Consider the following 26,256-nt stretch of genomic DNA (forward strand, 5'->3'; position numbering starts at 1 on the left):
GCAACTAGCAAAAAAAAAAAAAAAATTGAGGTTGTGATTGAATACTATAACTTTTCACACGTTGCTCTGTATTATTATTATTATTATTATTATTATTATTATTATTATTATTATTATACTGCCTATTATTAAGACCGTTTATAGACTACAATAATATATCTACTAGTGTGCTTTAAAAATATGGCCTACTGCAGCTTACTTTGCAAATATAACATTGCTATAATAATTTGTTTGTAATTGTTAATCTATTTGTAAAACAATAAGTTTCTTAAAAAGTTATTTTGTATTAATTAAAATATTTAAACCGAGTTACTTCTTGCGATTTACTGCTAAGATTCATGCTAATTTCCGTAGCGCAAATTATCAGATGACTCCCAGCCATAAGACATATTGATGTCAATACTTCGTTGCCGGAGAAACGTGGACAGCAAGGTGAGCAATAATGTCAGTGTCGTTTGTTTTGCCGCATACCGTAGTATAATTGGTTCTCTATGTTTATCACATAACGCATCGAAAGCAACAAGTGGATGATAAAAGTAGAGAAATAATGTTGATGAAGGTCACCATGATTAGCTGTGGCTTAGAATCGATCCATTTTACAATGACTTTTGAGTCTTTAATACATCTTTCTTAGGAGAGCAATGAGTTGTTAGAATACTCCTACCAACACGTTATCTCCTGACCTCCCGACAATAAACGACACTGTGAATGGTTCGTTACTGTGAACCTGAGTTACTTCTGGAACAGCGAGGTTTAGACATGGCCTGAGGATCTGAGGTGAGATTATAATAAGTATTTGCACGTGTTGTAGCCGGTGGTCACGATCTGCACTTCACACCGCCCCCACGGCATTGCTTCTCGAATGCCCCCTGCTCCTTCATTGTTCACTCTCATCCTGTTCGACAGCACTTCACTGAAATACTTCTACCGTATCACAGTAACGGGACTTAAAAAGTCGTCGCTTGACATCCAATTGGGCCCATGCCATCCGAGTTTCATCTTCGTTTCTTTCAGGCTCTAGTTCGAAGGGCGCTGTCAAACTACAGCATGCCTATTCTATGTTTTGTTATTCTTTTTATGATTCGGCTCAAATAGAGCTGTTCTGAACGTTTTCCTCGGTTTGAATCTCGGTAACCAATGCATCTTCTCCGGACAAACGTCCACAGTTGACTAATTTGAATGGCGACAAACGAAATTGATGTTTATAATCAAAGTTTGTAACGATACCCATGTATATTTAAAGTCTACTAAGTTCGAAATGGACATAATAATAATAATAATAAATCTTTCTTCATCTGTTTACCCTCCGGCATTGATTTTCCCTCGGACCTCGGACTCAGCGAGAGATCCCACCTCTACCGCCTCAAGAGCAGTGTCCTGGAGCGTGAGACTTTGGGTCGGGGAGATACTACTGGGAAGGAGGACTGGTACCTCTCCCAGGCGGCCTGACCTACTATGCTAAACAGGGGCCTTCTGCAGTGGGGGGGGGGGGGGGAGATTGTAAGGGATACACAAGGAAGAGGGAAGGAAGCGGCCCTGGCCTTAAGTTAGGTACCATCCCGGCATTTGCCTGGAGGAGAAGTGGGAAACCACGGAAAACCACTTCGAGGATAGCTGAGGAGCAAATCGAACCCCTCTCTACTCAGCTGACCTCCCGAGGCTGAGTGGACCCGGTTCCAGCCCTCGTACCACTTTTCAACTTTCGTGGCAGAGCCAGGAATCGTACCTGGGCCTCCGAGGGTGGCAGATAATCGCACTAAATATTTATTATTATTATTATTATTATTATTATTATTATTATTATTATTATTATTATTATTATTATTATTATTATTATTATTATTATTATTATTATTATTATTATTGATGATGATGATGCTTGTTGATGCTTGTTGTTTTAAGGGGCCTAACATCGAAGGTCATCGGCCCATTATTATTATTATTATTATTATTATTATTAATATTGCTGATTTCAGTAGTCTTTCTGCTGATTAGTTATCTTACTCGATTATTAAAAGCTTTTCTTTAATTATGGAAAAAAATGGAACTTGAAGTGCCATTGAAGGATACGATAATCCAATTGACCCACCCCTAGTTGTTGAACCTCGGTACGGTAGTAGCTTTTGGATACGTGCATACATTTATCCGTTTGTTTGTTTATTTAATTTGTACTAAAGCTCGCCTTGTGGCCATGATCGTTAAGGCATCAAGTTTATTTGGTTTGACACCATAATTAGTCGGTTCGAGTCCCGTCAGTCGAAAAAAAAAAAAAATTCAGTAACTGAATGTTGGCCGGCAGGTTAGGAGAGGTATACAATATTTCTAACCACTAGATTGCGTGTCAAAGGCCTGTATTAAATTCCAAACTTCTCCGCGGTGTTCAAATGGTGCTGTTGATGGTGATTCGATTTGTCCGTCGGATGGAGGCAATAAGCTTTGAATAGACCCCTCGGTGCTATTCTACAAGAGTAGGCTATGTGCCGGCAACGGGTTTCATCCTCTCCTTTCCTACTACACATATCACGTTATTCATTTCATCTCATTAACTCCTCTGATGAGGTTGACGTCAGGAAGGGCATCCGGTCGCAAGAAAAAAAAACACGCTACGAAGATTAATCTTACTGCATAGCCTACCAGATCCCGTAGAGAAACAAGACAAGAGTTGGGCATACATTTATTTCGTGCTAAGTTCATCTTCATTCCAGGCCCACAGTACAATAAATGTTAGTCTACGAGCAATCGAACGATTTTTCCTCTACCTCCTTTTACTGCCATTGAGCTTACTCATGTTTGTTTATTTAAGGGTGTTAGTAGCGTTAGTAATGTCCAGATCCTTGGCTGAAGGGTCAGCGTAGTGATCCTCGGTCCAAGCGACCCCTGGTTCGATTCCCGGCCGGATTGAAGATTTAACCGCGCCTGTTTAAGTCCTTCAACTCGGGGACTAGAGGTCAGTGTTCGCCTTAATGCATCTCTATTTACACATAGCATTTCATACTCAAAACCAACAAAGAAGCACGTAATAGTGAGTACATCCCTCTTCATAGGCGCCAGCTTCAGTTATTTGAGAATTTATCAATAATAATAATAATAATAATAATAATAATAATAATAATAATAATAATAGAGCAAGAGGAACGGCCTCAGGTGCTGTTTTTAATTTCATTATAACTTTAAACTCTATGAACAAGAATTGATAGGCATCTCTGAAACCATCTTAATACATTCATTCACCATATACAGTATACGGGACGTAAAGTCAACCCTAATCGCCCTATTTATGAACAGTAACGGGTATTTTTTAAAATATATTATTGTTCGATTCTTAACTGATCAGCAGGCTGCGTATAGTTGCATTTCCAGAATGGAACAGCATCGCTTTCTTTGTTAATAATGCTGTTTCTCTTATTTATTTATTTATTTATTTATTTATTTATTTATTTATTTTAGTGAGCCTCCGTGGCTCAGGCGGCAGCGCGCCGGCCACTCACCGCTGGATAGCGTGGTTCAAATCCCGGTCACTCCATGTGAGATTTGGGTGCTGGACAAAACGGAGGCGGGGCAGGTTTTTCGCCGGGTACTCCGTTTTTCCCTCACATCTCTCATTCCAGAAACACTCTCCATTAACATTTCATTTAATCTGTCAGGCATTTATCATTGCCCCAAGGGAGTGCGACAGGCTTCGGCAGCCGGCACATTCCCTATCCTCGCCGCTAGATTGGGGCTTCATTCCATTCATTCATTCATTCATTCATTCATTCATTCATTCATTCATTCATTCATTCATTCATGACCCAGTGGAATGACTGGAAACAGGCTGTGGATTTTCATTTATTTTAGTGCCGTGAATGTCGAAGACATATTCGGCACGCCTGCTCTAGGTCTTGGACGACCTGTGTGCAAGAATGGCTGGGAAGATTGAAGACACTCTGGACGTTTCAAACGGGATACCATCGGAGTGAGAAGTGACAAGAAAACTAGGAAATTGGTATAAGTAGAAAAACTAATAACTTGATTTAATTGGATATCTACAGAACATTTGGAAGATTGTTACAGGTAAATAAATAAATAAATAAATAAATAAATAAATAAATAAATAAATAAATAAATAAATAAATAAATAAACCTTCGGCATTAGTATGTACATTGCTGCCCACCACTCCGATAACGTTTCTAGACAATTAAAAAAATTCCTCCGGGCCGGATTTGAACCAGCGACCTATGGATATCTGAACAATGTTGCCTCTACAGTCCACCGCTCTACCAACTGAGCTACCAGAGGAGACGGCTAGCGTGGCGAGTTTTCGTTGTAACGTGAAGTCGTTATACATAATGGTTAATTGTGGTGTGTTAGTTATGGATAGTTAGTTTTATAATAGCCACTAGTGTTAGAGAAACCGTGTCTTATGATGTTCACTGTTTGCTTCCTCTGAGTTAGTCAGGCGTAAGGGTGTACTATTATTATTATTATTATTTATTTTCCACTAATTGTAGTTACAATTTAGGGATGGTGAATGGAGAAAGGGCATAGCCCCATATACACAAAAGTGCCTCCATCACCACTTAAAATTATAATATACAAATATACAATTACATTCTACATGATGTTCTTATATACAGTTAAAATATTTACATAGGCATATTTACATACAGTAATACTCACAAGACCTGTTCAACATTCAAGTCACGACGACACACACACACACACACACACACACACACACACACACACACACACACACACACACACACACACACACACACAGAGTCTCTCTCTCTCTCTCTCTAGAAACCCCACATATATTTTAGCTAGGCCGGCTCACTCATACACATTTACCGTCTCAATCACTCGGGACCCCATAACTTTCATCCATCCTCCCACTCATACTGAACATTCTCACAGTAGATAAATTATGTTTTGTACAGAGGGTTTCGTTATGTATACATCCGTTTTACGTCTTTACAGAAATTTTCTGCAGGTAGTTCTTTTATCTGCGGTGGGAGTTCATTCCACAACCGAGCAGAACGACTAAAGAAGCCACTTTGATATGATGCTGTTCTTGCAAATGGAGGGAAAAGGGACACACCTCGACCTCTTTGAGCGGAACGATAGTTCAGCTGTAAGCGGTTGAAAGGGTTTATATGAATGTTACCTGCGAGGGATTTTCTCAGGAAAGTAATATCTATTTGTTTACAGAGGGATGTTATGGAGGGCAGTGACCTGGCTGTATTTAAATGACCGTGTTGAGTAATTAGTCGTTCTGCTCGGCGTTGAACTCTCTCTAGTTTCGTCATGTTCTCCACTGTAGTAGGGTGCCAGGAAGGAAGCCCGTACAACAGTATTGGCCGTACTAATGACAGATAGGCTGTCTGAACGGCTTTCTTCCTGGCTCCCAGTAGAGATCTGCGGATGAATCCCAGGACTCTGTATGCTTTACACCTTATTTCCTCAACATGTTTATTCCATTTTAAATTGCTGCAGATGTGAATGCCAAGCAATTTTATTGAGGTACTAGGCATCAGGTTTTTACCACACGGTGTACGATGTGGATTATAATTTGAGGCCATTCTTTTTTGGATTATAATTTGAGACTATTCTTTTTTGTACCTCTTATTGCGCCTGCTCGTTTTAAATTGCCGCTGTGGAGGACGTACCTATACTGGGCCACTTTCTCTGATGTGATCGGAAAATCAGATTTTTTTATTATTATTATTCCACACTTTTTTGTTCTTTCTTTCTTTCTTAATCTGTTTACCCTCCAGGGTTGGTTTTTCCGTTGGACTCGGGGAGGGTTCCCCCACCTATACCGCCTCAGAGAGCAGTGTCCTGGTGTGTGAGATTTTGAGATTTTGGGTCAGGGAATACAATTGGGAAGGAGGATCAATATCTCGCCCAGGCGACCTCACCTGCTATGCTGAACAGAGGCCTTTTGGGGGAGATGGGAAGATTGGAAAGAATAGACAAGGAAGAGGTAAAGTAGCAGCCGTGGTCTTAAGTTAGGTAGGTACCATCCTGGCATTTGCCTGGAGGATGAGTGGGAAACCACGGAAAACCAATCGAAGATGGCCAAGATGGGACTTGAACCCGCCTGTACTCAGTTGATCTCCCGAGGCTGAGTGGACCCACTTTCATTCCTCGTACCACTTTTCAAATTTCGTCGCAGAGCTGGGAATCGAACTCGGGCTTCCGGGGCAGCTAATCGCACTAACCACTACACCACGGAGGCGGACTACTTGTTTTTGGTATATGTCGTAATTCCATTCTCGCAAGAAAGAAGCAAAAAGATTTTAAACACACAAAGCATTTTATAGTGACGATGGGATAGGAAAAGCCTAGGAGTGGGAAGGAAGCGACCGTTGACTTAATTAGGGTACATCCCCTGCATTTGCCTGGTGTGAAAATGCCACGGAAAACCAACTTCAGGGGTCGACAGTGGTGTTCGAACCCACTATCTCCTGAATGCAAGCTCACAGCTACGTGACGCAAACCGCACAGCCACTCGCTCGGTCGTTTTGGTTTTGGCCAGGGTTTTAAAGCCGGGTGCCTTTCCTGATGCCACGTGATTATTATATGAAAAACCCAACCCAGGATCAACTGGGATTCGAACCTCAGCCTTCCGATGGGAAGTCAGCAGTTAACCAACTGAGCTAATCACGCCCCCTAAAATGAGAAAGTAAATGGTGGCTGTATTTTTATTAAATTCCTTTGTTCGTTAGTTCGTAATCTGTTTACCCTCCAAGGTCAGTTTTTCTCTCGGAATCAGCGAGGGATCCCACTTCTACCGCCTCAAGGGCAGTGTCCTGGAGCTTCATTCAGACTCTGGGTCGGAGGATACAACTGGGGAGGATGACCAGTACCTCGCCCAGGCGGCCTCACCTGCTATGCTGAACAGAGGCCTTGTGGGGGGATGGGGAGATTGGGAGAGGTAGACAAGGAAGAGGGAAGGAAGCGGCCGTGGCCTTAAGTTAGGTACCATCCCAGCATTTGCCTGGAGGAGGTGGGGAAACGACGGAAAAACACTTCGAGGTGAGAATCGAACCCACCCCTACTCAGTTGACCTCCCTAACCCTCGTACCACTTTTCAAATTTCGTGGCAGAGCCGGGAATCGAACCCGGGCCTGCGTGGTTGACAGGTAATCACACTAACCACTGAAGCGGACATATTGAAAACCTAAAGTTTAAAATTAATGTCTAATGGTACCTGAAGGCTTACCTGAGTACAGTATTTCCTATTTGTACTTCAGCTCGATACGACGGCATTTTGTGGCATCAAAAATATCTATCACAGCATCGTAGAAATTAGGCCTCAAAATTATGTCACTCAGAAATTTCTTACTCAATCGCAATGAAAGAAAGTGCAGAGAGCCTGTCTTGAACTTGTAAATTTCTTTGGAAGGTATGTATCCTTTTTAAGGCCGAGAAGCTTCTTTCAGAGGAAGCGCTAGTTGCCGGGATGGTGAGAATGAGGTCAGTCAATTTCGTTGTTTCTGGATATGCTTTCTTAAGACCACTGGTGTGAAAATATTGGTAGATATCATATGCATTATTTTTCACAAGGTCCGGCTTCGTGTAGATGTCAGACCACTTTTAAGTTTCATGCAGTCAAAATTTCGTCCATAGGTCTTCACTAACGACTGATAGGCACTGTTCGGGAACTCCTTCGCGAAATTGTTAAACTGGTCAAAATCAATTAACTGAAGGAACTCCAGCTTGTTAATATCAGAAAATCTATCTGATAGTTGCACGCATATGATGTCAATTATTTCCAAATACAGTACAATCGATGTTTTCTTAGTTCCTTTAAAATCAATTCTCTAGCGCTTTTGATGTTAATCTTGCCTCCCTTCATTGTCTTGCAACGTTGACCACATAGTTTCAAAATTATTTCTGGTTGTCAGCAAAAACGCTTTACATTTCTGGATCTCTTTGGAGCAGAAGGCAATATCACATATTCTCTTCTGAAGGATCTGATACGGAACATCAGATTGAGGAATAGGAAATAGAAATCAAAGTCTTGCACGGTAACATAGTAACTCTTAGCTTGAATTCTCGCTCCACCGTCCCATTCGTCCGCGTTATCTTTCATTTCTCTGAAGAGTTCAAGGACATATGTATAGAGAGAGGACACCACTTCAACGAGCCTATCAGCATATATCATCTGGTAGGCGCTACTGTTGGTAATCGCTCTGTATTACTTTGTTAAGAGCAGCGGCCCTTTTAGGGGATGGTGAAAATAACCTGCTAACCCGGACAAGGTCTGAAAAAATACTTTGCATTCCTTGATGTGGTTAACAGATTGCTGTAATACTAAGTTGAGCCTATGACCGTAGCAGTGAACAAATATAGTCTGGTCGTATTTATCCCTGACTAACCTCGGCAACCAACTGTGCTGTCCTGCCATCACTACTGCGCCATCAAATGTTTCTGCTACTAAATTTTCACCGCACTGAAATTCTTGTAACACTCCAAAGAGATGTTTAGAGAGAGAAACAGCAGAACGGTCACCGCTTACATCACTGAATCTTAAAAATCTCTCTTGAATTTCGCCTTCGGGACTAACATATCTCAATACATTCGAGAGTTGTGCTCTGTTAGAAACGTCTGTACTTTCATCCAAAATAACGGAAATAAAGTTTGCTTTCTTTACCTCGTCTTTAATTTCGCTGGTCATAAAAATAGCTATGGCTTCAATAATATCATTTTGTATATCGGATGAAAGTCCTGAGGAAACTGTAGATGTTTCTAAGTGGTGCCGAAATACGTATTCTTTCTTAGCAATATTATTAATGCTAGTAACTCCCTGTAATTACCTCTGTTACTGGATTATTCAGTTTCTCGATGACACCTGGAAGATAATCCTTGCTTTGAAAGGAAACACACAGTATCTATTAAAGTGCTGACAATACATAGTCTATCTTATTTTTTGCTAGCTTATTATGCTCGACAATTTTCTTTCTGTAAGCTGTACTCAAACAGAACTCTATTCTGAATCATATCGGCAACAGCGTTGATGTGTGTCTGAGACACCTCATGGCGTCTCTTCAAAACTCTGAAACTATCTAAATGTCCACACCGTCTTTATTCCAAGCATTATTTTCTGAGGAAAATAGAATACATGGCCAACAGTACAGTTTATTCATTTTTGCACAACCACATAACCAGTCCAAATTTATGTACCACGAGTCATGAAAATATCGTACTGTTCTTTTCGATTCCTTGAATACATTTTTAATTAGGTACGTTTTTCTTTTCTTCAAAGTTCTCAACAAAAATGGCGTGTTCATTAAGCTTTCTATTATACATGAATATTCTGGCCCGCCAACTCGCTTATTTTTTAGGTGGAAGCGACAACACTCATTTTAATGTTTAATGCGTTGTGCAGTCCTATAGGTTATCCTTACCTAACATAAATTAAATATAAATTCACACTTCAATAAGTCACATCGTATTATAATAGAAGACAATGTGTTTTTTGTGTTTGAGTCATCAGTCCATAGACTGGTTTGATGCAGCTCTCAACGCCACCCTATCCTGAGCTAACCTTTTCATTTCTACGTAGAAAACAATAACACAATAATATAACAATGCACTGTTGAGCGCGGCGGAACGAACGGACGGAACAGCTCAGCACCGACGTTATAAGCTTTTGTTTCCACTTTCCACTGTGGTAACACGAGCGGAGAACGTAGTAGGATACATCCCAGTGTCGAGGGGAAAGGGGCCTTGCTTAGCGCAGGTGCGGTAATACTCGCCTAGCTGTTACAAAAGATTCAACGCGTAACCACTGCATGGAGTGGTAACAGCCTCTCGCTCAGCTTTGACGGTGGCAAACTGCTGCAATAGAGTTCTCGCGACACGTCCAGGCGAAAAAACAAAAATATTAAATATATTAAAGAATATTCGATTTTTATATTTTCAAACTGTTACCAGTGGTAACGGTGGATACTATCACTCTTCGCCACTGTTAGTTGCTGTAGATGATTAATAATTACCTTTCTTATTCTCCCGTACAGCACATTCTTCCTTTTTTTAATATTTGGCGGTAGTTCAGAGTGGAATCCATAACAATTCTTCTTAATGTAACAAAAATACACATTCTTTTAATTATTATCTTTGTTATTATTGCTTCAGTTATGCAAGTTTAGTTTGGATTGCGGCAACAAATTTGTGTCGAGTATGCTCGCAGATTCAGAAACAGCTGTAAAATGTTCCTGTGCCAAGACGAAGGTAGAAATATTAGTGAAAAGCATATTACCATCTAAAAGTGTCAGTGATTGTGTTAATATCCTGAAATCCCCTAACAATATCAAGTAAGGAACAGGTATTCACCTGAACTCATAAAATCAGAGCTCAAATTGTAATAAATTTCGGCATGCCCTGCGAAGAGGTCTTTTAACGTACTAAAGAATAATAGTTCGGAAGATAGTAGGTTCGAACCCCACTGTCGGCAGCCCTGAAAATGGTTTTCCGTGGTTTCCCATTTTCACACCAGGCAAATGCTGGGGCTGTACCTTAATTAAGGCCACGGCCGCTTCCCTCCCACTCCTAGCCCTGTCCTGTCCCATCGTCGCCATAAGACCTATCTGTGTCGGTGCGACGTAAAGCAAAAAAAAAAAAAGAATAATAGAAGATTGCTACATAAAGTTAAATCAGTAGTTTTAAAATACCAACGTGTTACGGGTTTAAGACATACATATGTGTGAGTTTTGATCGAAAATGACATTTAATAAAAATTATGAAGGCGTGATTTATTCAGAATATGTCAAAGAAAAATCTTCCTTTTTTTCATTTAAAAAAAGTGTCAATCCTAGACCAAGGGTTCACAACCTGGAGGGCGCGCCCCATGAAGAGGCGTTGGAGAATTTCAGGGAAGGCGTGGTAAGCAATGAAAAAAACAACGCGAATTTGCTAAGCAGTAAAAAGTTGTGATAAAGAAAAGAATCTACTACAAAGATCTATCATCGTTACCGCTGAATCGTACACGTAGTAAATCGTGTTTACTAAATATATTATACTTAACGAGCTTCTTGATGTCACACAAAATTTTCCAGTAAATTCGAAAAGTGAATTAAAGAGCTTCATTTCAGAACATTTGTCATCCTTGAAAACAAAAGTTGGACGCTGCTTTTCAGACATTTCTTCAGATAGTTTCAGTTGACACGAAATCCGTTCAAATTAGAACTGGATTTTGTTTCCTGATTCCCTTCCGGAGCAGACAATCGACCTAAAATGTCATTCCGCAGCAAAAGCCGAGTTTCTATATTTGACTGTTGAAGAATTTTCCTTAAACTATTTTTCAGTATACCCACAAGTTGCTATGAAAGCTGAAAGGTTGTTGGTGCGGTTTCCATCAATATATCTATGTGAATCTGGGTTTTCTACGCTGGCTTGCATCAAATCGAAATGCCGAGTACGCCTAGATGTTGAAAGTGATGTAATGTGTGCATATAGTTGGACCCGAACATTTTAAAAAAATCTTGTGAAAGAAAACCAGAATTAATTATTAATTCTCTTCTTACAAAATGAAATCAAACAAATAGCTTAATATGATAATAGTGGAAACTCCTGCGAGAAACTGGCGACACCGCTTCTGCGTGCCATCTAGCGGCTCGAGAGGCTAACTACTCTTGCTACGGCTGTCAGCTTTGTATGCCAGAAGTGTCTTATTTGTACTTCAGATAGTTTTATGCTTGTTATGTATCACGATTTTGGAAATGGCAGGAAGAGGAGTTATTTGTGCTATGCATGGGTGTTTTCATTACAGAAGACAAAGTAATCGCAAGCCATTTTACAGAATTCCTAACAACAAAGTGCTGTGAGTATAGGCCTACCTGTTAATGTTTACGTGCCGGTATTTTTTTTCTATCTATGACAACATACTTTCTTTAAAATATTGTTATGAATAAACCTATGCATTTAATCGATTTTTAGGTGTATTCAGTGGGTGAAGAGCAGAAGGGCAGATTTAGATGAAAGGTATGAGGGTATGTTTAGCCACCAGAGTCCTCAGCCATTCTGTAGCTTCTGGAATGCTAGTTCATGTGTCATTCAATTCTTTGCAATCAATTGCTGCAAACACTGCAGAGTTTATAGAAATGTGTGATACTTTATCTGATATTTTTAATTCTTCAAGTCTCAGTAGCCCCAAAGAGTACAGGAGACCTTTAAGCAATGACTCAGGGTATATGAAAAAACTGGATGAAATTTGTGATTGTCTAAAACAACTCAAAGTTTTGAATAATCGCAAAGGCAACCCTCTCTGTATTCACGGTTGGATAGACAATATTTCTGCACTGAAACTATTGTGGTCTGAATTATACAGTGATTATGGTTTTCATTATTTGGTAACAAGGAGGCTCACGCAAGACTGCATTGACAACATTTTTTCCATCATCAGAGCAAGAGAAGGTAACAATGTAACCCCAGATGCAACAAAATTTCGCAGTGCCATAAGGAATGTTATGATAAATCAATTGCTCTTTGCTTCTGATGACAGCAATTGTGAATCTGATGTTGCAGGCTTTCTACTGACTCATAATGATGTGATGAAGTGCAATTTTGATGCTAATGTCTCTCGACAGTGTGAGTTAAGTGATCAGGTAACTGATTATGACATGATATAATACAGAAAAATGCAGACAATTATGTCATGGGCTGGGCATGTAGCAAATTTCCCCATGCTGAGTGTAGGGATGTATTGTCATCTTATGATAATGATTATAGCATGGGAAACTTGCACATAGAAATGAAAAAGTATGACAATTCTAAAATTGTGTTTCCAAATATTTGTGGGGAAAAGTTAGATGCTAAAATATCAAGAACATTTGAAGATAGGTTTTTTAAAAGTTTTTGTTAGAAAGCAAAGATGGAATTAAAAGAAAATTAAATGACAGATTTTTGTCATTGAATGAATGTAGTGTAGGCTTATGTAACAGCTGTCTACATTTACTGACTGACAAACAAGTATTTCAAAGTCCTTATAAAGGCATATGTGAATAGAACCAATGACTCAACAGTGAAAAATATTGCCTGTAAAAATGCCAAGTTTAAAAATATATTGCATGTGTGATTTGCTCTTGAAGACTATATGCCCTACTCATAACACGACGATCTAATGTTTTAATTGGATATTACATTTGTTTTATTCTTATCACTGGTTCATTCAGATCAACATCCACCTTTTTCCTTCCCTATATTATGTTACAAGAACGACGCAAACGTCTTAAAATCTGTATTTCGTTGGGTTGGAAGTCGAAATGTGTAGTGTTTGAATAGCGCGTTATGTTAGTGTTCCCTGCGAGCCGCTAGATGGCAGCACTACGTGCTGTCGCCGCTGCTCTGCGTGCTAAGTGAGGAGAGTTTCCACTATTATCATATTAAGCTATTTGAATCAAATGATGTAGTTTGAAATGTTCATTGCAGTGAGTGTCGAATCCTCCTTTGTTTACCGGGCAATTTGGCTGTGAGGTTAGGGGCGCGCAGCTGTGACCTTGCTTCCGGGAGATAGTGTGTTCGAATCCCACCGGATGAAAAGGGGGCCAGGCCCACAAAGGTTGAGAACCGCTGTCCTCGACAGTAACACCAAACTGCACAAGAAATAAAGATTCATAAGATTCATAAGTGAATAAAATTATCTTTAGTCAAAGAGAGTTCGCATTTAGAAATAAAATTTCTACCCAAATGAAGCCATGAAGTGTGGATGTTTGGTTGTTAACGGTGATATGCAAGGAGATTTAAACTGTCTTTAAAATTGTATTATAGTTCAGTCCACATGTAGGCGACAGGAGATCAAGACCTGCTATATATAACCCACGCATGTCGATGTCGTAAGAGAACACTAAAACGGACACTCAGTGTCTGAGGGCATAAGTAGGCCTCCTTTCTCCGGCAGTATAGGTGTGGCATTGTATTGAGAGCGAAACTTCGAAAATTGATTGAATTATTAACTCGAATGTGATGAAGCCAGAGTGCCAACAATTTACTTTGAAGAAAGGTAATATAACAAACCAGTGAATTATATTGGTAGGACTATCGCACTCAAGCAAACTTGAATATTGACCGACTGCGTCAGTATTGAATCGCGTAACCTTACGCACAGGAAGCGAGCGCTTAATAATACGCACAGGAAGCGAGCGCTTAATAATACGCACAGGAAGCGAGCGCTTAATAATAAATCTCGCTACACAGTCCACACCAATTAAAGAAAAACGCGCCTAATTGTCAGATATTGAAAGAACCATGACAGCGTGCACGACTGTGCCGTGTACAGCATCCCTGGGTGATTCCTCATGCTAACAAGTACTTTAGATTTTGAATGAAAATCTCCTGAACAGGTGGACGAGATAAATTATCGTATTTTATTGGTAGAAATCTCTTGACGTAATGGTTGCAGGACGACAGCTTTTATCTCTGAAAGAGGCAATGGTAGGAGGCATACTTGGCTCACCTCGAGTCTGGCAGTAATTTATTTTCAACATTTTATAAGCAGTGTTTGTTAGATATCAAAACAGTACAAATAGGCGGCCAAAATGGGTATTAAATGAAAAAAATGCACATTTGAATTACAATAGGACCTAATTGATAAAACCCTTGTATCCAAATACAGGAAAAGTTAGGAATTTCATTTGTATTTTTATAGTGACAAGCGCGCTTAGTTCCATATGCGTACTATTTCGAGATGATTTCCTGACTTGTGCAATTTATTTTAACACATTTCGTCTGCTGTATTTATTTCTCTGATTCAAGAAGGCTGTCTTCTACTGCTTTTAGCAATTACCGTAATAACGAGTGGCTACGCGGGTTGGGTCTCGTAGCTGTCAGCTTGCATTCGGGAGATAGTGGGTTCGAAGCCTACTGTCGACAGTCCTGAAGTTGGTTCTCTGTAGTTTCCCATTTTCACACCAGGCTAACGCTGGGGCTATACACTAAGGGCACGGTCGCTTCCTTCCCAGCCTTAACCATTCCCTAATCCAGCGTAGCCGCAAGACCTGTCTGCGTCTGTGCGACGTAAAACAAATAGTAAAAAGAACGTACTTTGGACGGACCTTGGTTTTAGTATAATAATTAAAACAGAAAACTCTTAAATTTAATTCCCAAGTAGTATTGTAAAAGGATTATTATACCATATTTCGAAAAAATGATCACTTTCTCCAATTAATAATATTTATTCCTCAATACTGATTTAATTTTCATTATGAACATTGCAAAATACTGTAGTATTACCAGGGATCACTTTTTTGGTCCTCAACAATTTCATTTTCGTGGTCACTGATAATGCGAATTATGTAGAGAAATGACTGCAAATTACTTCAGTCTTCACCGGGCGAGTTGCCCGTGCGGTTAGGGGCGCGCAGCTGTGAGCTTGCATCCGGGAGATAGTGGGTTCGAATCCCACTGTCGGCAGCCCTGAAGATGGTTTTCCGTGGTTTCCTATTTTCACACCAGACACATTCTGGGGCTGTAATTTAATTAAGGCCACGGCCGCTTCCTTTCCTTTCCTATCCCATCGTCGCCATAAGACCTATCTGTGTCGGTGCGACGTAAAACAAATAGCAAAAAAACTTTCAGTCTTCAAGGCTGAACACTGAACAGGTGTATTTTTGTGTAAACGGTTGGAATTTGCAACTCATAATACACCTGATTTTCAAGGATATATTTATTGTCTAAGTCAGTGGTCGCAGACTTTTTCATCTGGCGGCCCCCTTTGTAAGCTCTGCAAATCCCTCGATTTCCAAATCCCTCATACCGTAATTACATGTATTTTCCCGGAAACTCATATTTGAGTTTGTAGTATAAATGAGAGCATTTTAGAATTCACAGCAGTACAGTAACTAATTGTAACTAAAACTGTTATGTGTAACAAACGAGAATGTAAATTGAAGTACATAATATAGCCCTATAAAAACATAACCATACGTCAGCAAAGCGTTAATATCAATCTAATGCTTTGAACACATATTGTTGGCCTAAAAAAATTTAACCCATTATTACTACTTACATTAATTTACCTGAGTGTTTAAAGACAATGTCCGTCTCTCTGGTGTAGGCCTAGTGGTTAGTGTGATAAGCTGCCACCCCCAGAGGCCCGGGTTCGATTCCCGGCTCTGCCACGAAATTTGAAAAGTGGTACGAGGGCTGGAACGGGGTCCACTCAGCCTCGGGAAGTCAGCTGTGTAGAGGGGAGTTCGATTCCCACCTCAGCCATTCTCGAAGTGGTTTTCCGTGGTGTCCCACTTCTCCTCCAGGCAAATGCCGAAATGGTATCTAACTTAAGGCCACGGCCGCTTCCTTCCCTCTTCCTTGTCTATCCCTTCAAATATTCCCATTCCCCCGCAAGGCCCTTGTTCAGCATAGCAGGTGAGGCCGCCTGGGCGAGGCGCTGGTCCTCCTTCCCAGTTGTATCCCCGACCTTAAGGCTCATACGCCAGGACACTGCCCTTGAGGTGGTAGAGGTGGGATCCCTCGCTGCGATCGAGGGAAAACCAAGCCTGGAGTGTAAAATGATTAAGAAAGAATGAAGATTTTTAAAGACAATAATTTGCCTCAGTTGAGCCTGTGCTTTTGTACATAGATCAGACACTCGGAGACAAAACTGGAAGAGACGTGGAAGAATTGAAAGGAAGAGGATGCCGAAACAACAATATGTGCCCATTAGAAAATGCTGGATTCATATTAATTTCTGTATTTATCAGGGCGCATGTGAATAAGTAGTGTATGTATGCCCTCTGATAAATCTCTTCCGGGAACACCCGTTGGTACAGCAGATTCATGACCTAGCCAGGTTGTGCTATGCTGGCACCCGAATCACCTTCGCATGGCTTCCAGTCCACGTTGGGATTGCGGGCAACTAAAAGCTAAAAGCTGAAAGCTGAAAAAGAAGCGGTATTTTACCACCTAGACCTATGATCGTTCCTGCTACTGATATTTCTTCTGAGCCACGTCGTGCCATCCAGGGAGTCGAAGTGGCTAGCTATCCGAACTCCTAAAATGAAATGACGTATGGCTTTTAGTGCCGTGAGTGCCCAAGGACATGTTCGGCTCGCTAGGTGCAGGTCTTTTGATTTGACGTCCTTAGGCAACCTGCTCGTCATGATGAGGATGAAATGATGAAGACGACACATACACCCAGCCCCCGTTTCAGCGAAATTAACCAATCATGGTTAAAATTCCCGACCCCGCCGGGATTCGAACCCGGGACCCCTGTGGCCATTTAGCCATGGAGCCGGACTCCGAACTCCCAACAAGCCGAGAACGATTAAGAAGACATTTGCCGCGTGGCGGTTCTATTTTCGGCTTTCACAGATAGAAGTCGTAGTTGACATAAATATGTCTAACTAGCTGATGTACCCGTGCTTCGCTACGGAATTCTACATTGTATACAGAATTCTAGGTTAGGTAGTGTACACGTGAGCAAGATTGTCTTAAACTGTATAGCTCTTAACGTTACCCTCGAAACGCGACGGGAGGTCACCAAACATCTTTTCTCATATGAAGACTGAGGGAATTTTCACTGTAATGGTAGACCCAATTTCATACCATCAGTCACAATCAGGTTGGGATGTTTTCAGTATAATGCCTTTTCTATCCTCGGAAAGACTGTCTTAGTTGTTTTCGCAACTGAAATGAACATACAATGACATCAGTAGGAATGGCGCGATTGAAAGCAATGCTTTCATATTGCGAAATACTCGTTGAAATGAAACACCACACATTTTCTCACTTTTTAACGAACGGGACTACGCTGCCTATCTAGCAGTCCAAAGTTCCAGACCTGGAATGATCAAACCGCAGACAGCCGTGATCCGTGAACACTCTTTGGCTTTCTTCGGCGGGGAGAGGGTCGAATAGTGGAGACTCCCAGGGCAAAAACTATGCCCAATTACTAATCTTTTTCCTAGGAGTACCCGATGAGTCGGAAAATATCAATTCACTACACTGGCGGCGGAAAAATCTATCTGACTTGAAGGCAAATTTTTCCTCCAAACCAAAAGAGAAACACCCTCTTCACTGCTAGTTTGGAATAAATTGAATGTAGAATTTAATAAAAGTGAAGAGAAAGAAGCTTTTCTTAAGAAACGGCTCTTTTCAGAGTTGAATTTTGAGTTATAGTCAATATTGTGGTGCTATAATTTGGAAAAGGCCTAAATTTTTATTCTAGACCAGGGCCAAATACTTTAATACACCAATACCGGACAGCTCTATCTCAACAGCATTGAGTGGAGTGCGAACAGCGACGGTGGTGACATCTAGCGTGTTGGTGTGAACTGCATACTTGTCTATGCTACAGTTGAGAGGAATGCATCTACACGCATTTGAAATATTTTTGTTAAAACAATTGCACAATCATAATAATTAAGAATGCAATTTTAAAATATGAAATGCCTCCTTCATAAACCACCAAACGAGCATTATGTTAGCCGTGCCTTTCGCTGTGTCTTAAAAATTAAAGGCAAAATTTGTTTGAGGATCCACTCAGCCTCTGGGAGGAATATTTAACAACTACTCTACCCTCGTCTTTCTATCCTTTTCCTAATTACCTGGCGCAGCACTCTGTATGGACTTAGCCTAATTTTGCAGCCGGATACCTTTCTTAATACCAGTCACATGTGGAGGGATACATATTTACAATTGCGTGTTTCTGTGGTTGTTTCTCGTGTGATGTGTTGTATGTATTTGAAGATGCGTATGAATACGAACACAAACCCGTAGCCCCCGATCTACAGGAATTAGAGACGTGATTAAAATCTCCGACTCAGCCGGGAATCGTATCAGGGCTCTCTGAGCCGAAGGCCAGTACGCTGACCATTCCGCGGTGGTGATTATTGCGTTAAGAGGGAGTACAATTGGTCAACCATCCTCTATTAACACTAATCAGAAGGGAAATGAAAGAGGTCCAACACTCCGAAGAATGAAGATATCACAGACACACACACGCACACACACACAAAGAAGGGCCACGAAGCGCTAACCATTGAGCCAAAGCACCAGAGGGGGCAGATAACTTAAAAACACCCCTGATTAATTAAGATTTCAGTAAAGAGAAGCTGCAGTTAAGGAACAGGAGTTTTGGTCCATTAATTTGACTTCTTCCAGTTCTTCGGTGCGGCCGATCTTCTCGAACTTTACACGGGAACTCGCCTCACGCTGATTTCTCGCTTTTACTGTACTTAGAATTTTCTGTTTCACCTCTGAAGGCAGAAATGCATAATCTGTATATATATATAAAATAAATATTGGGGTTATGTGAGTGAACTACAATGTTCCTGACAAGAAAGAACTGTTCGGAATTTTCTAAAGTCTCTTTCACAAATTTATGCATGAAGAATTACCATACACACGTATTGAAAAAAATGAGATGGCGTTTGGCTTTTAGTGCCGGGAGAGTCCGAGGACAAGTTCGGCTCGCCAGATGCAGGTGACCTGCGCGTCGTGATGAGGATGAAATGAAGACGACACATACACCCAGCCCCCGTGCCTGCGAAATTAACCAATGATGGTTAAAATTCCCGACCCTGCCGGGAATCGAACCCGGGACCCCTGTGTCCAAAGGCCAGCACGCTACCCATTTAGCCGCGGAGTCGGACACACACGTATTAAATTAGGCGGACTGGTGCTCAAACCTGTACACTGAAATAATTTTCTTAAGCCGGGGTGAGTGGCTCAGACGGTTGAGACGCTGGCCTTCTGGTCCGAATTTGGCAGGTTCGATCCTGGCTCAGTCCGGTGGTATTTGAAGGTGCTTAAATATGTCAGCCTCGTGTAGGTAGATTTACTGGCACGTAAAATAATTCCTGCTTGACTAAATTCCGGCACCTTGGCGTCTCCGAACACCGTAAAAGTAGTTAGTGGGACGTAAAGAAAAGTATTACGATATTATTATTATTTTCTTACAGTAAAAGAACTGACTGGATTCGAAACTCATGGCCTTCAGTTTCAAGACTACCGCGATAACCATTATGCCACAGGCCCCCCAAGTTTTCTATTGTGAAATTGATGGTACTGTTTAACAATGGCGGCCCTCCAGTTTGAGTGTACATGAGTTCCATATTTGTTAATATTATTGGTTTTACTCTAATGAAATGTTAGTGGGACGTATTTGATTGATTTTTTAATATAAGGGGCATAGAATGTAACCTCAACATAGATGCGAGGTCATTACTTCTTTTTAATACCTGCGGTCCTTATCAGTTCCCAGGCCACTATTATCTTGCTGGGTAATTTGATCAGCGCATAACAATGTTCTTGGAATATAACTGCAGTGTAAGATTATTTAGTGAAAAACTCTGATACATTATAAACAACACGGCAGAGCGCCAAGAAGCATACAGATGGCAATATGTTATTGAAGAGTTGGTCACACCAAGCCATGTAGGTAGCAGCACTATCGACTTTCTCGCTGAAAACAGCAAGCTGTCCGGTATTATCATATTAAAGTATTTGCCAGGGCATAATACTACTACTACTACCACTAAGTGAGGCTCTGCATTAAGTATGCACACTGCTCATTCAAAACAGCGCGTCAGAGTAGGGATCGAATAGCTGAAATACCATGATGAACCAGTGTGTTACGTACCAGCTGTATCAGAAAATGTATGGACCAGAGGAATGGCATGCTAAAGAAGAAAGTTTCATAACTCCCCGGCTATTTCCTGCCAATATTCAGTCAGGCTGTTATACTCGGTCCGCAGCAGTAATCCCATCTATCGGAGTTGAGAGGCAGCATAAGAGACAAAGAACATCACAATAAACAATGGTCAATGTAATGTTATTGTTGATCAATGTTATGCACTTTCGATATTATAGGCCTTCACGTTTCGTTTTCTTCCGACTTTGAAATACCACTCTTATCATAGTCGGTACGGTAAAACTGAATAAAAGATAAATGATCGGAAAGCCGGGCTGAGTGGCTCAGACGGTTAAGGCGCTGGCCTTCTAACCCCAACTTGGCAGGTTCGATCCTGGCTCAGTCCGGTGGTATTTGAAGGTGCTCAAATACGACAGCCCCGTGTCGGTAGATTTACTGGCACGTTAAAGAACTCCCGCGGGACTAAATTCCGGCACCTCGGCGTCTCCGAAAACCTTAAAAGTAGTTAGTGGGACGTAAAGCAAATAACATTATTATTAAATGATCGGAAATTGTATTCTCTATAACTTTTTATATAGTACTTTTCGATAGGACCAATAACATTGGTATTTAAAAATTACATTTTAGGCACCTTCTCCTAAACTACACTTTCGTCCAGGATGAATAGAATTGTTTATAGCTTAGACCGTAGTTTATTATTCCCCGACTCTATATACCGATTTTCATTAAATTCTGTTAACCCATTTTCTCGTAGCTCGGCATTGACATGGACTTAGCAACAAAAATACAAATTCTGAATATCTGTGTTATCATGACCGGTCCGGTAAAATGTATAAGACATAAATGGTCGGAAATTTAATTATTCTGTATAACTTTGGTTATGTAGTATTTATCGATACGACAACTAATAATATAAATATTTGAGAATTACATATAGGCCTTCCCCTAAACTACCATTTCACTCAGCGTAAATAAAATTCCTTATAGCTTAAACTGTAGTGGCTCATGCTCCGACTTTTCAAGCCAATTTTCAATTAAATTTTAGGCCTTCCCCTAAACTACCATTTCACTCAGCGTAAATAAAATTACTTATAGCTTAAACTGTAGTGGCTCATTCTCCGACTTTGCATACCAATTTTCAATTAAATTTTAGGCCTTCCCCTAAACTACCATTTCACTCAGCGTGAATAAAATTATTCATGGCCTAGATTGTAGCGACTTATTCCCCGACTTTGCATACCGATTTTCATTAAATTCTCTTTGACCGTTTTCTAGTGATGCGTGTACATACATACATACATACATACATACAGACAGACAGACAGACAGACAGACAGACAGACAGACAGACAGAAATTACGGAAAAGTGCATTTGCTGGTTACGGTGGACATGACCGATACAGAAATACCATTCTTTTCAAATTCTGAGCAATGTACAGACAAAACTCTTATTTTATATATATAGATGACTGGGAGTCATCTGAGAATTTGCATCACGAAATTAGCGGTACAAAATGCGTGATACGATGTTAACCTAACAATCATGCAGGCTGTGATGTGAAGTATTCATGGATGGCCACTTCCATACAGCTCTCGAAAACGATTATTCAGATGCTTTCTTTTGCTATTTCTTTTACGTCGCACCGACACAGATAGGTCTTATGGCGACGATGGGACAGGGAAGGGCTAGGGGTGGGAAGGAAGCGGCTGTGGCCTTAATTAAGGTACAGCCCCAGCATTTGCCTGGTGTGAAAATGGGAAACCACGGAAAACCATTTTCAGGGCTGCCGACAGTGGGGTTCGAACCTACTATCTCCCGAATACTGGATACTGGCCTCACTTAAGCGACCACAGCTATCGAGCTCGGTTTATTCAGATGCAATTAAAATATTCGTTATCGATCTGAGTTACATTTATTGAAAGACGTTTTTTATAATCATTTGATTTTCCGAAAGGGGAATTTGACGCTTTTTTTGTGTGTAGGCTGCGGACTCATCTCGTAAAGAGGAATGACCTCCCAGTGTGATCTCGTGCGGAATTCACTGTGGCCCACATCCTCGCTTAAGACGGAACCTCGGCCTGTAGGAAACACTCGTGAACTCATACAAGCCGATGACGAGAATGCTGTCGATCTAGTCAATCGTTTTCATTTGTGAAAGTGGATTAATCAAGTGCATTTACATTTTAAGTGTTCTGTTACTCAGGTTACCTGCGTTCCCTTTTGATCTGTTTGTAACCTTTTCGGCGTAATACAATATTTTAAAAAATATATATTTTCCAGTTAATTTTGTCACTTTTTTCACTTAAATTGTTCAGAGAATACACCAGAAAACGAACCATTGATCTGGGTAAAATTTGCGCCTTATAGTAAGAAAAGTACGGTGTTGCAAGGAGAATCAGTAACTCAACCACATTGGGGCTTACTTTATTAAAGACTAGCAAGATACCCGTGCTTCGCTACGGTTTTAAACTGAAAGTTCGTACGTCAACGGTTTTTTTTGGGGGGGGGGATAATTATTTATTTTCTGTTTTAACAATCATTTGACCACACACGGAATAATTTGAATGTTTTAAACCCTATCTTATTTGACTTCTAGGATGTAAAAGCGACAAGCCTGTGAAATCTTGATTTTGTACGTCGAACAGTAATGGAGGAATGAATTCTGTTTTAGGGGGTGAATGTGTTAAAATATTTATTAACATTATTAAAATTTTAAGTTCGTGCCATAAACGGTTTCCGAAGAATTTATAAGTATCCTCATAAAAAGAATTCAACACTTTCTTCACTTCTTTTCACTCGCCCCACGCGCTTAAATGGATTTTCGAAAACAGAGAAATGCTTATTTCTTTATTTTCAAAGAAGGTTCCAAATACAAATTTCCATGTCTGTAACATCATTTCTTCAGATATAAGTATCCTCATAAAAAGTATTCAACCCCTTTTCCAGTCCTTTTTTAACCCTCTTAAGTGAATTTTCCGAAAACAAAGAAATGTTTCTTTATTTTTAAAGGACATTCCAAACACCAATTTTCATGTCTGTAATATCTTCAGGTTTGGAGATACCAGTATCCTAATACAAAATCATCCAACCCCTTTTTCAGTCATTTTTATCCCTCTTAATTTTTTTCAGAAACAAGAAAGGACTTTATTTTGAAAGGAGATTAAAAATACACCAATTTTCACGTGTGTAATGTGTTAACTTTTTGAGATATACTATAGATATGCTCACTTTAAAAATTCACCCCCTTCAACACTTAAGTGGGTTTTCAGAAAACAATTTTTGCGTGTTCCTTTACCTTTACAGGAGATTCCAAATGCCAGTTTTCACGTCTGTAACATGTTACGTTATTGAAATATATTGCAGATATACTCATTTTAAAAATTAACCTCCTTTGTAACTCCTGTTTGTCCCCTCTTAAGTAGATGTTCCAAAAACAAAAAGTACGTGTTTCTTTATTTTTAAAGAAGATTCCAAATACCAGTTTTCATGAGTGTAACATCTTCAGCTTTTGAGATTTAAGTATCCTGATAAAATACGTTAAACCCTTTTTTCACCCTTTTTAACCCCCTTAAGCGGATTTTTCGAAAACAAAAAATACGCGTTTCCTTATTTTTTAAAGGAGATTCCATATACCAATTTTCACTTCTTTAAACTGTTAAGTTTATGAGATATTGATACACCCATGTTAAAAATTCACCCCCCTTTTCACCCCCTTAGTGACGGAACATCAAAAATCCTCCCTTAGTGAGCACCTATATTGTAATATAAATGTATCATCAAACTTTATTTCTTTATATCCAGTAATTTTGGCTCGGCGATGATGAATCAGTCAGTCAGGACATGTTATTATATACAGTCAATATGTATGTATAAATAGATAGATAGATAGATAAATCCCCCTATGTATGAGATTGAAGTATTAGTGCATGAAACACTTCGCATCTAATCTATTAACTACATCGACTAGAAGTTAAACCTTCATTTAATTAATTGTTTATGAGAAGAGTAAATTATATAGAGCCAATAAAGTATGTTGTAATCCTGTGGTCTCTTTTGATATATGCGTGGGTTTATAAGGTTATTTGCTCTTATTTGCTCTTTTTCTACTTTCTAGAAGCACACTTCTCAGCAAGAACAGGGATATTATCAAGGTGCATCTGGATTGAATGTTTTATTAACTCATCCATTAATGCTTGTGGTCAACTGAATTCCACCCGTGCTTACCCAGTGATGAGGTTATAAGTGCTACAGTCTCCTATTGTATTGTGGATGATACGAACTGAATCCCACTGCCGATAAGAAGTATTCTGGAAGGAGGTGTTTTAATTATTATAACTAGAGGACCCATGCTGCTCCGCAGCATTCGTTATACATTGGTCAGATAACTCGTCTTGATACGTCTGTCGTAGTCATATTGTTTTGTTTTCCCTTTTCGGTGATTCTGTGTTGTAGTATGCCGCAGTTCGTAGTCAGAATGCATCCATTCTGACGCCATCATACCGTCTGTTTGGTAAAAATTCATCCATATATTCACTTCTTTTTATCCTGCACTTCTTGATGTAAAGCTTGGTATTGTGTCGTAGAAGGCAATGGTATTTTTAATCGCAGTTCTTCTACAGAGAACGGTTGTCTTGTGAGCTCATAGGTTAATCTCGAAGGAGCGGTTTGTGCCAGACAGAGAACTTTTTTAAGATGCATGGCCTTCACTCTTTCTAGTATAACTAGGTTATCTTTCGATAGGCGTTCCCAGATAATGTCAAAGGCTTATGTCATGATGGGGTCTGTTTGTACGTAGACTTTTTTCTCTTAGCAGCATGTAAGTTATTAGTAACATTCCGTCATTTTTGAATATATTTGGAATCTGGGAAATATTAGAGAATCCAACAGGAAATAGTATTCTTCCGTGATCAGAGGAAGTGTAGGCTATATACCCTCTGGCTTGACAGGTGGTAATCAAACATGACTGCACGCAGTGACATTGCAAAGGATGAAAATCACATATATCAGAAAATTAATGAAAGTGTTTGTCGCTTAGCAATCTGCAAAGTACAGAATGCATTGCGGGTTAGGGTAAGCCTTCGCCTGCAATTATTGGAGTGATAATTTAGTGATTTGATTTTATGATTACTCAAAGTTGGCTGAACTTTAAGGCCCATCAGTGTCTCATGATTCACCGGCAGGTATTTCCGGAGAGAATAAAACAGAAATGAAGCAAATCGGCCCTGTAGAACGGATGGACGGATTTGCCAAAGCTGTTTTTAGTAAACTCTTTTAATATATAGATTACAGTGTAGTGATCTTGGTAGTTCATTGACATCGACTTCTAACTTCGCTTGAAGTCAGCCGCAGTCAGTGCGTGTTGGATTTTAATTTACTAAAAAAAGGTACAAGTAAGGAAAGGGGAGGAACCGGCCGCTGGGTTTTCGTGACAACGTTGTTATAAGTGAAATGAAAAACACGTTAGATAAGTCAGTTCTGTAGGCCTACAATGTATTTAAAAGTGGCCGATGATAAGTAAAGAGAGGACGGGCAGTTCTCACACCAAATATCGTTCTCAATGCGATTTTATTTTGGTGTAAATAAATATCACGCGAGATACGTTCACTTCTTTGATTAGAACCACTTTATTGTCGCTACCGCTATTCCTTAACAATACACAGTTATACACAATTA

The 26,256-nt window shown here is 40.1% G+C and overlaps 1 protein-coding gene and 1 non-coding gene across 3 annotated transcripts in view; one reads left to right on the plus strand and one right to left on the minus strand.

The window, feature by feature from the left end:
* Positions 1–26,256, plus strand: part of LOC136857542 (NAD kinase) — a 933,739-nt gene that overhangs the window by 53,092 nt on the left and 854,391 nt on the right. The gene's annotated exons all lie outside the window — the stretch shown is intronic.
* TRNAY-GUA (transfer RNA tyrosine (anticodon GUA)) lies at positions 4,189–4,279 on the minus strand. The gene is given in 2 exon segments: positions 4,189–4,224; positions 4,243–4,279. It is a non-coding gene; the product is annotated as a tRNA-Tyr (tRNA).

Source organism: Anabrus simplex, chromosome 1 (genome assembly GCF_040414725.1).
Source record: "Anabrus simplex isolate iqAnaSimp1 chromosome 1, ASM4041472v1, whole genome shotgun sequence".
NCBI classification, from domain to species: domain Eukaryota; kingdom Metazoa; phylum Arthropoda; class Insecta; order Orthoptera; family Tettigoniidae; genus Anabrus; species Anabrus simplex.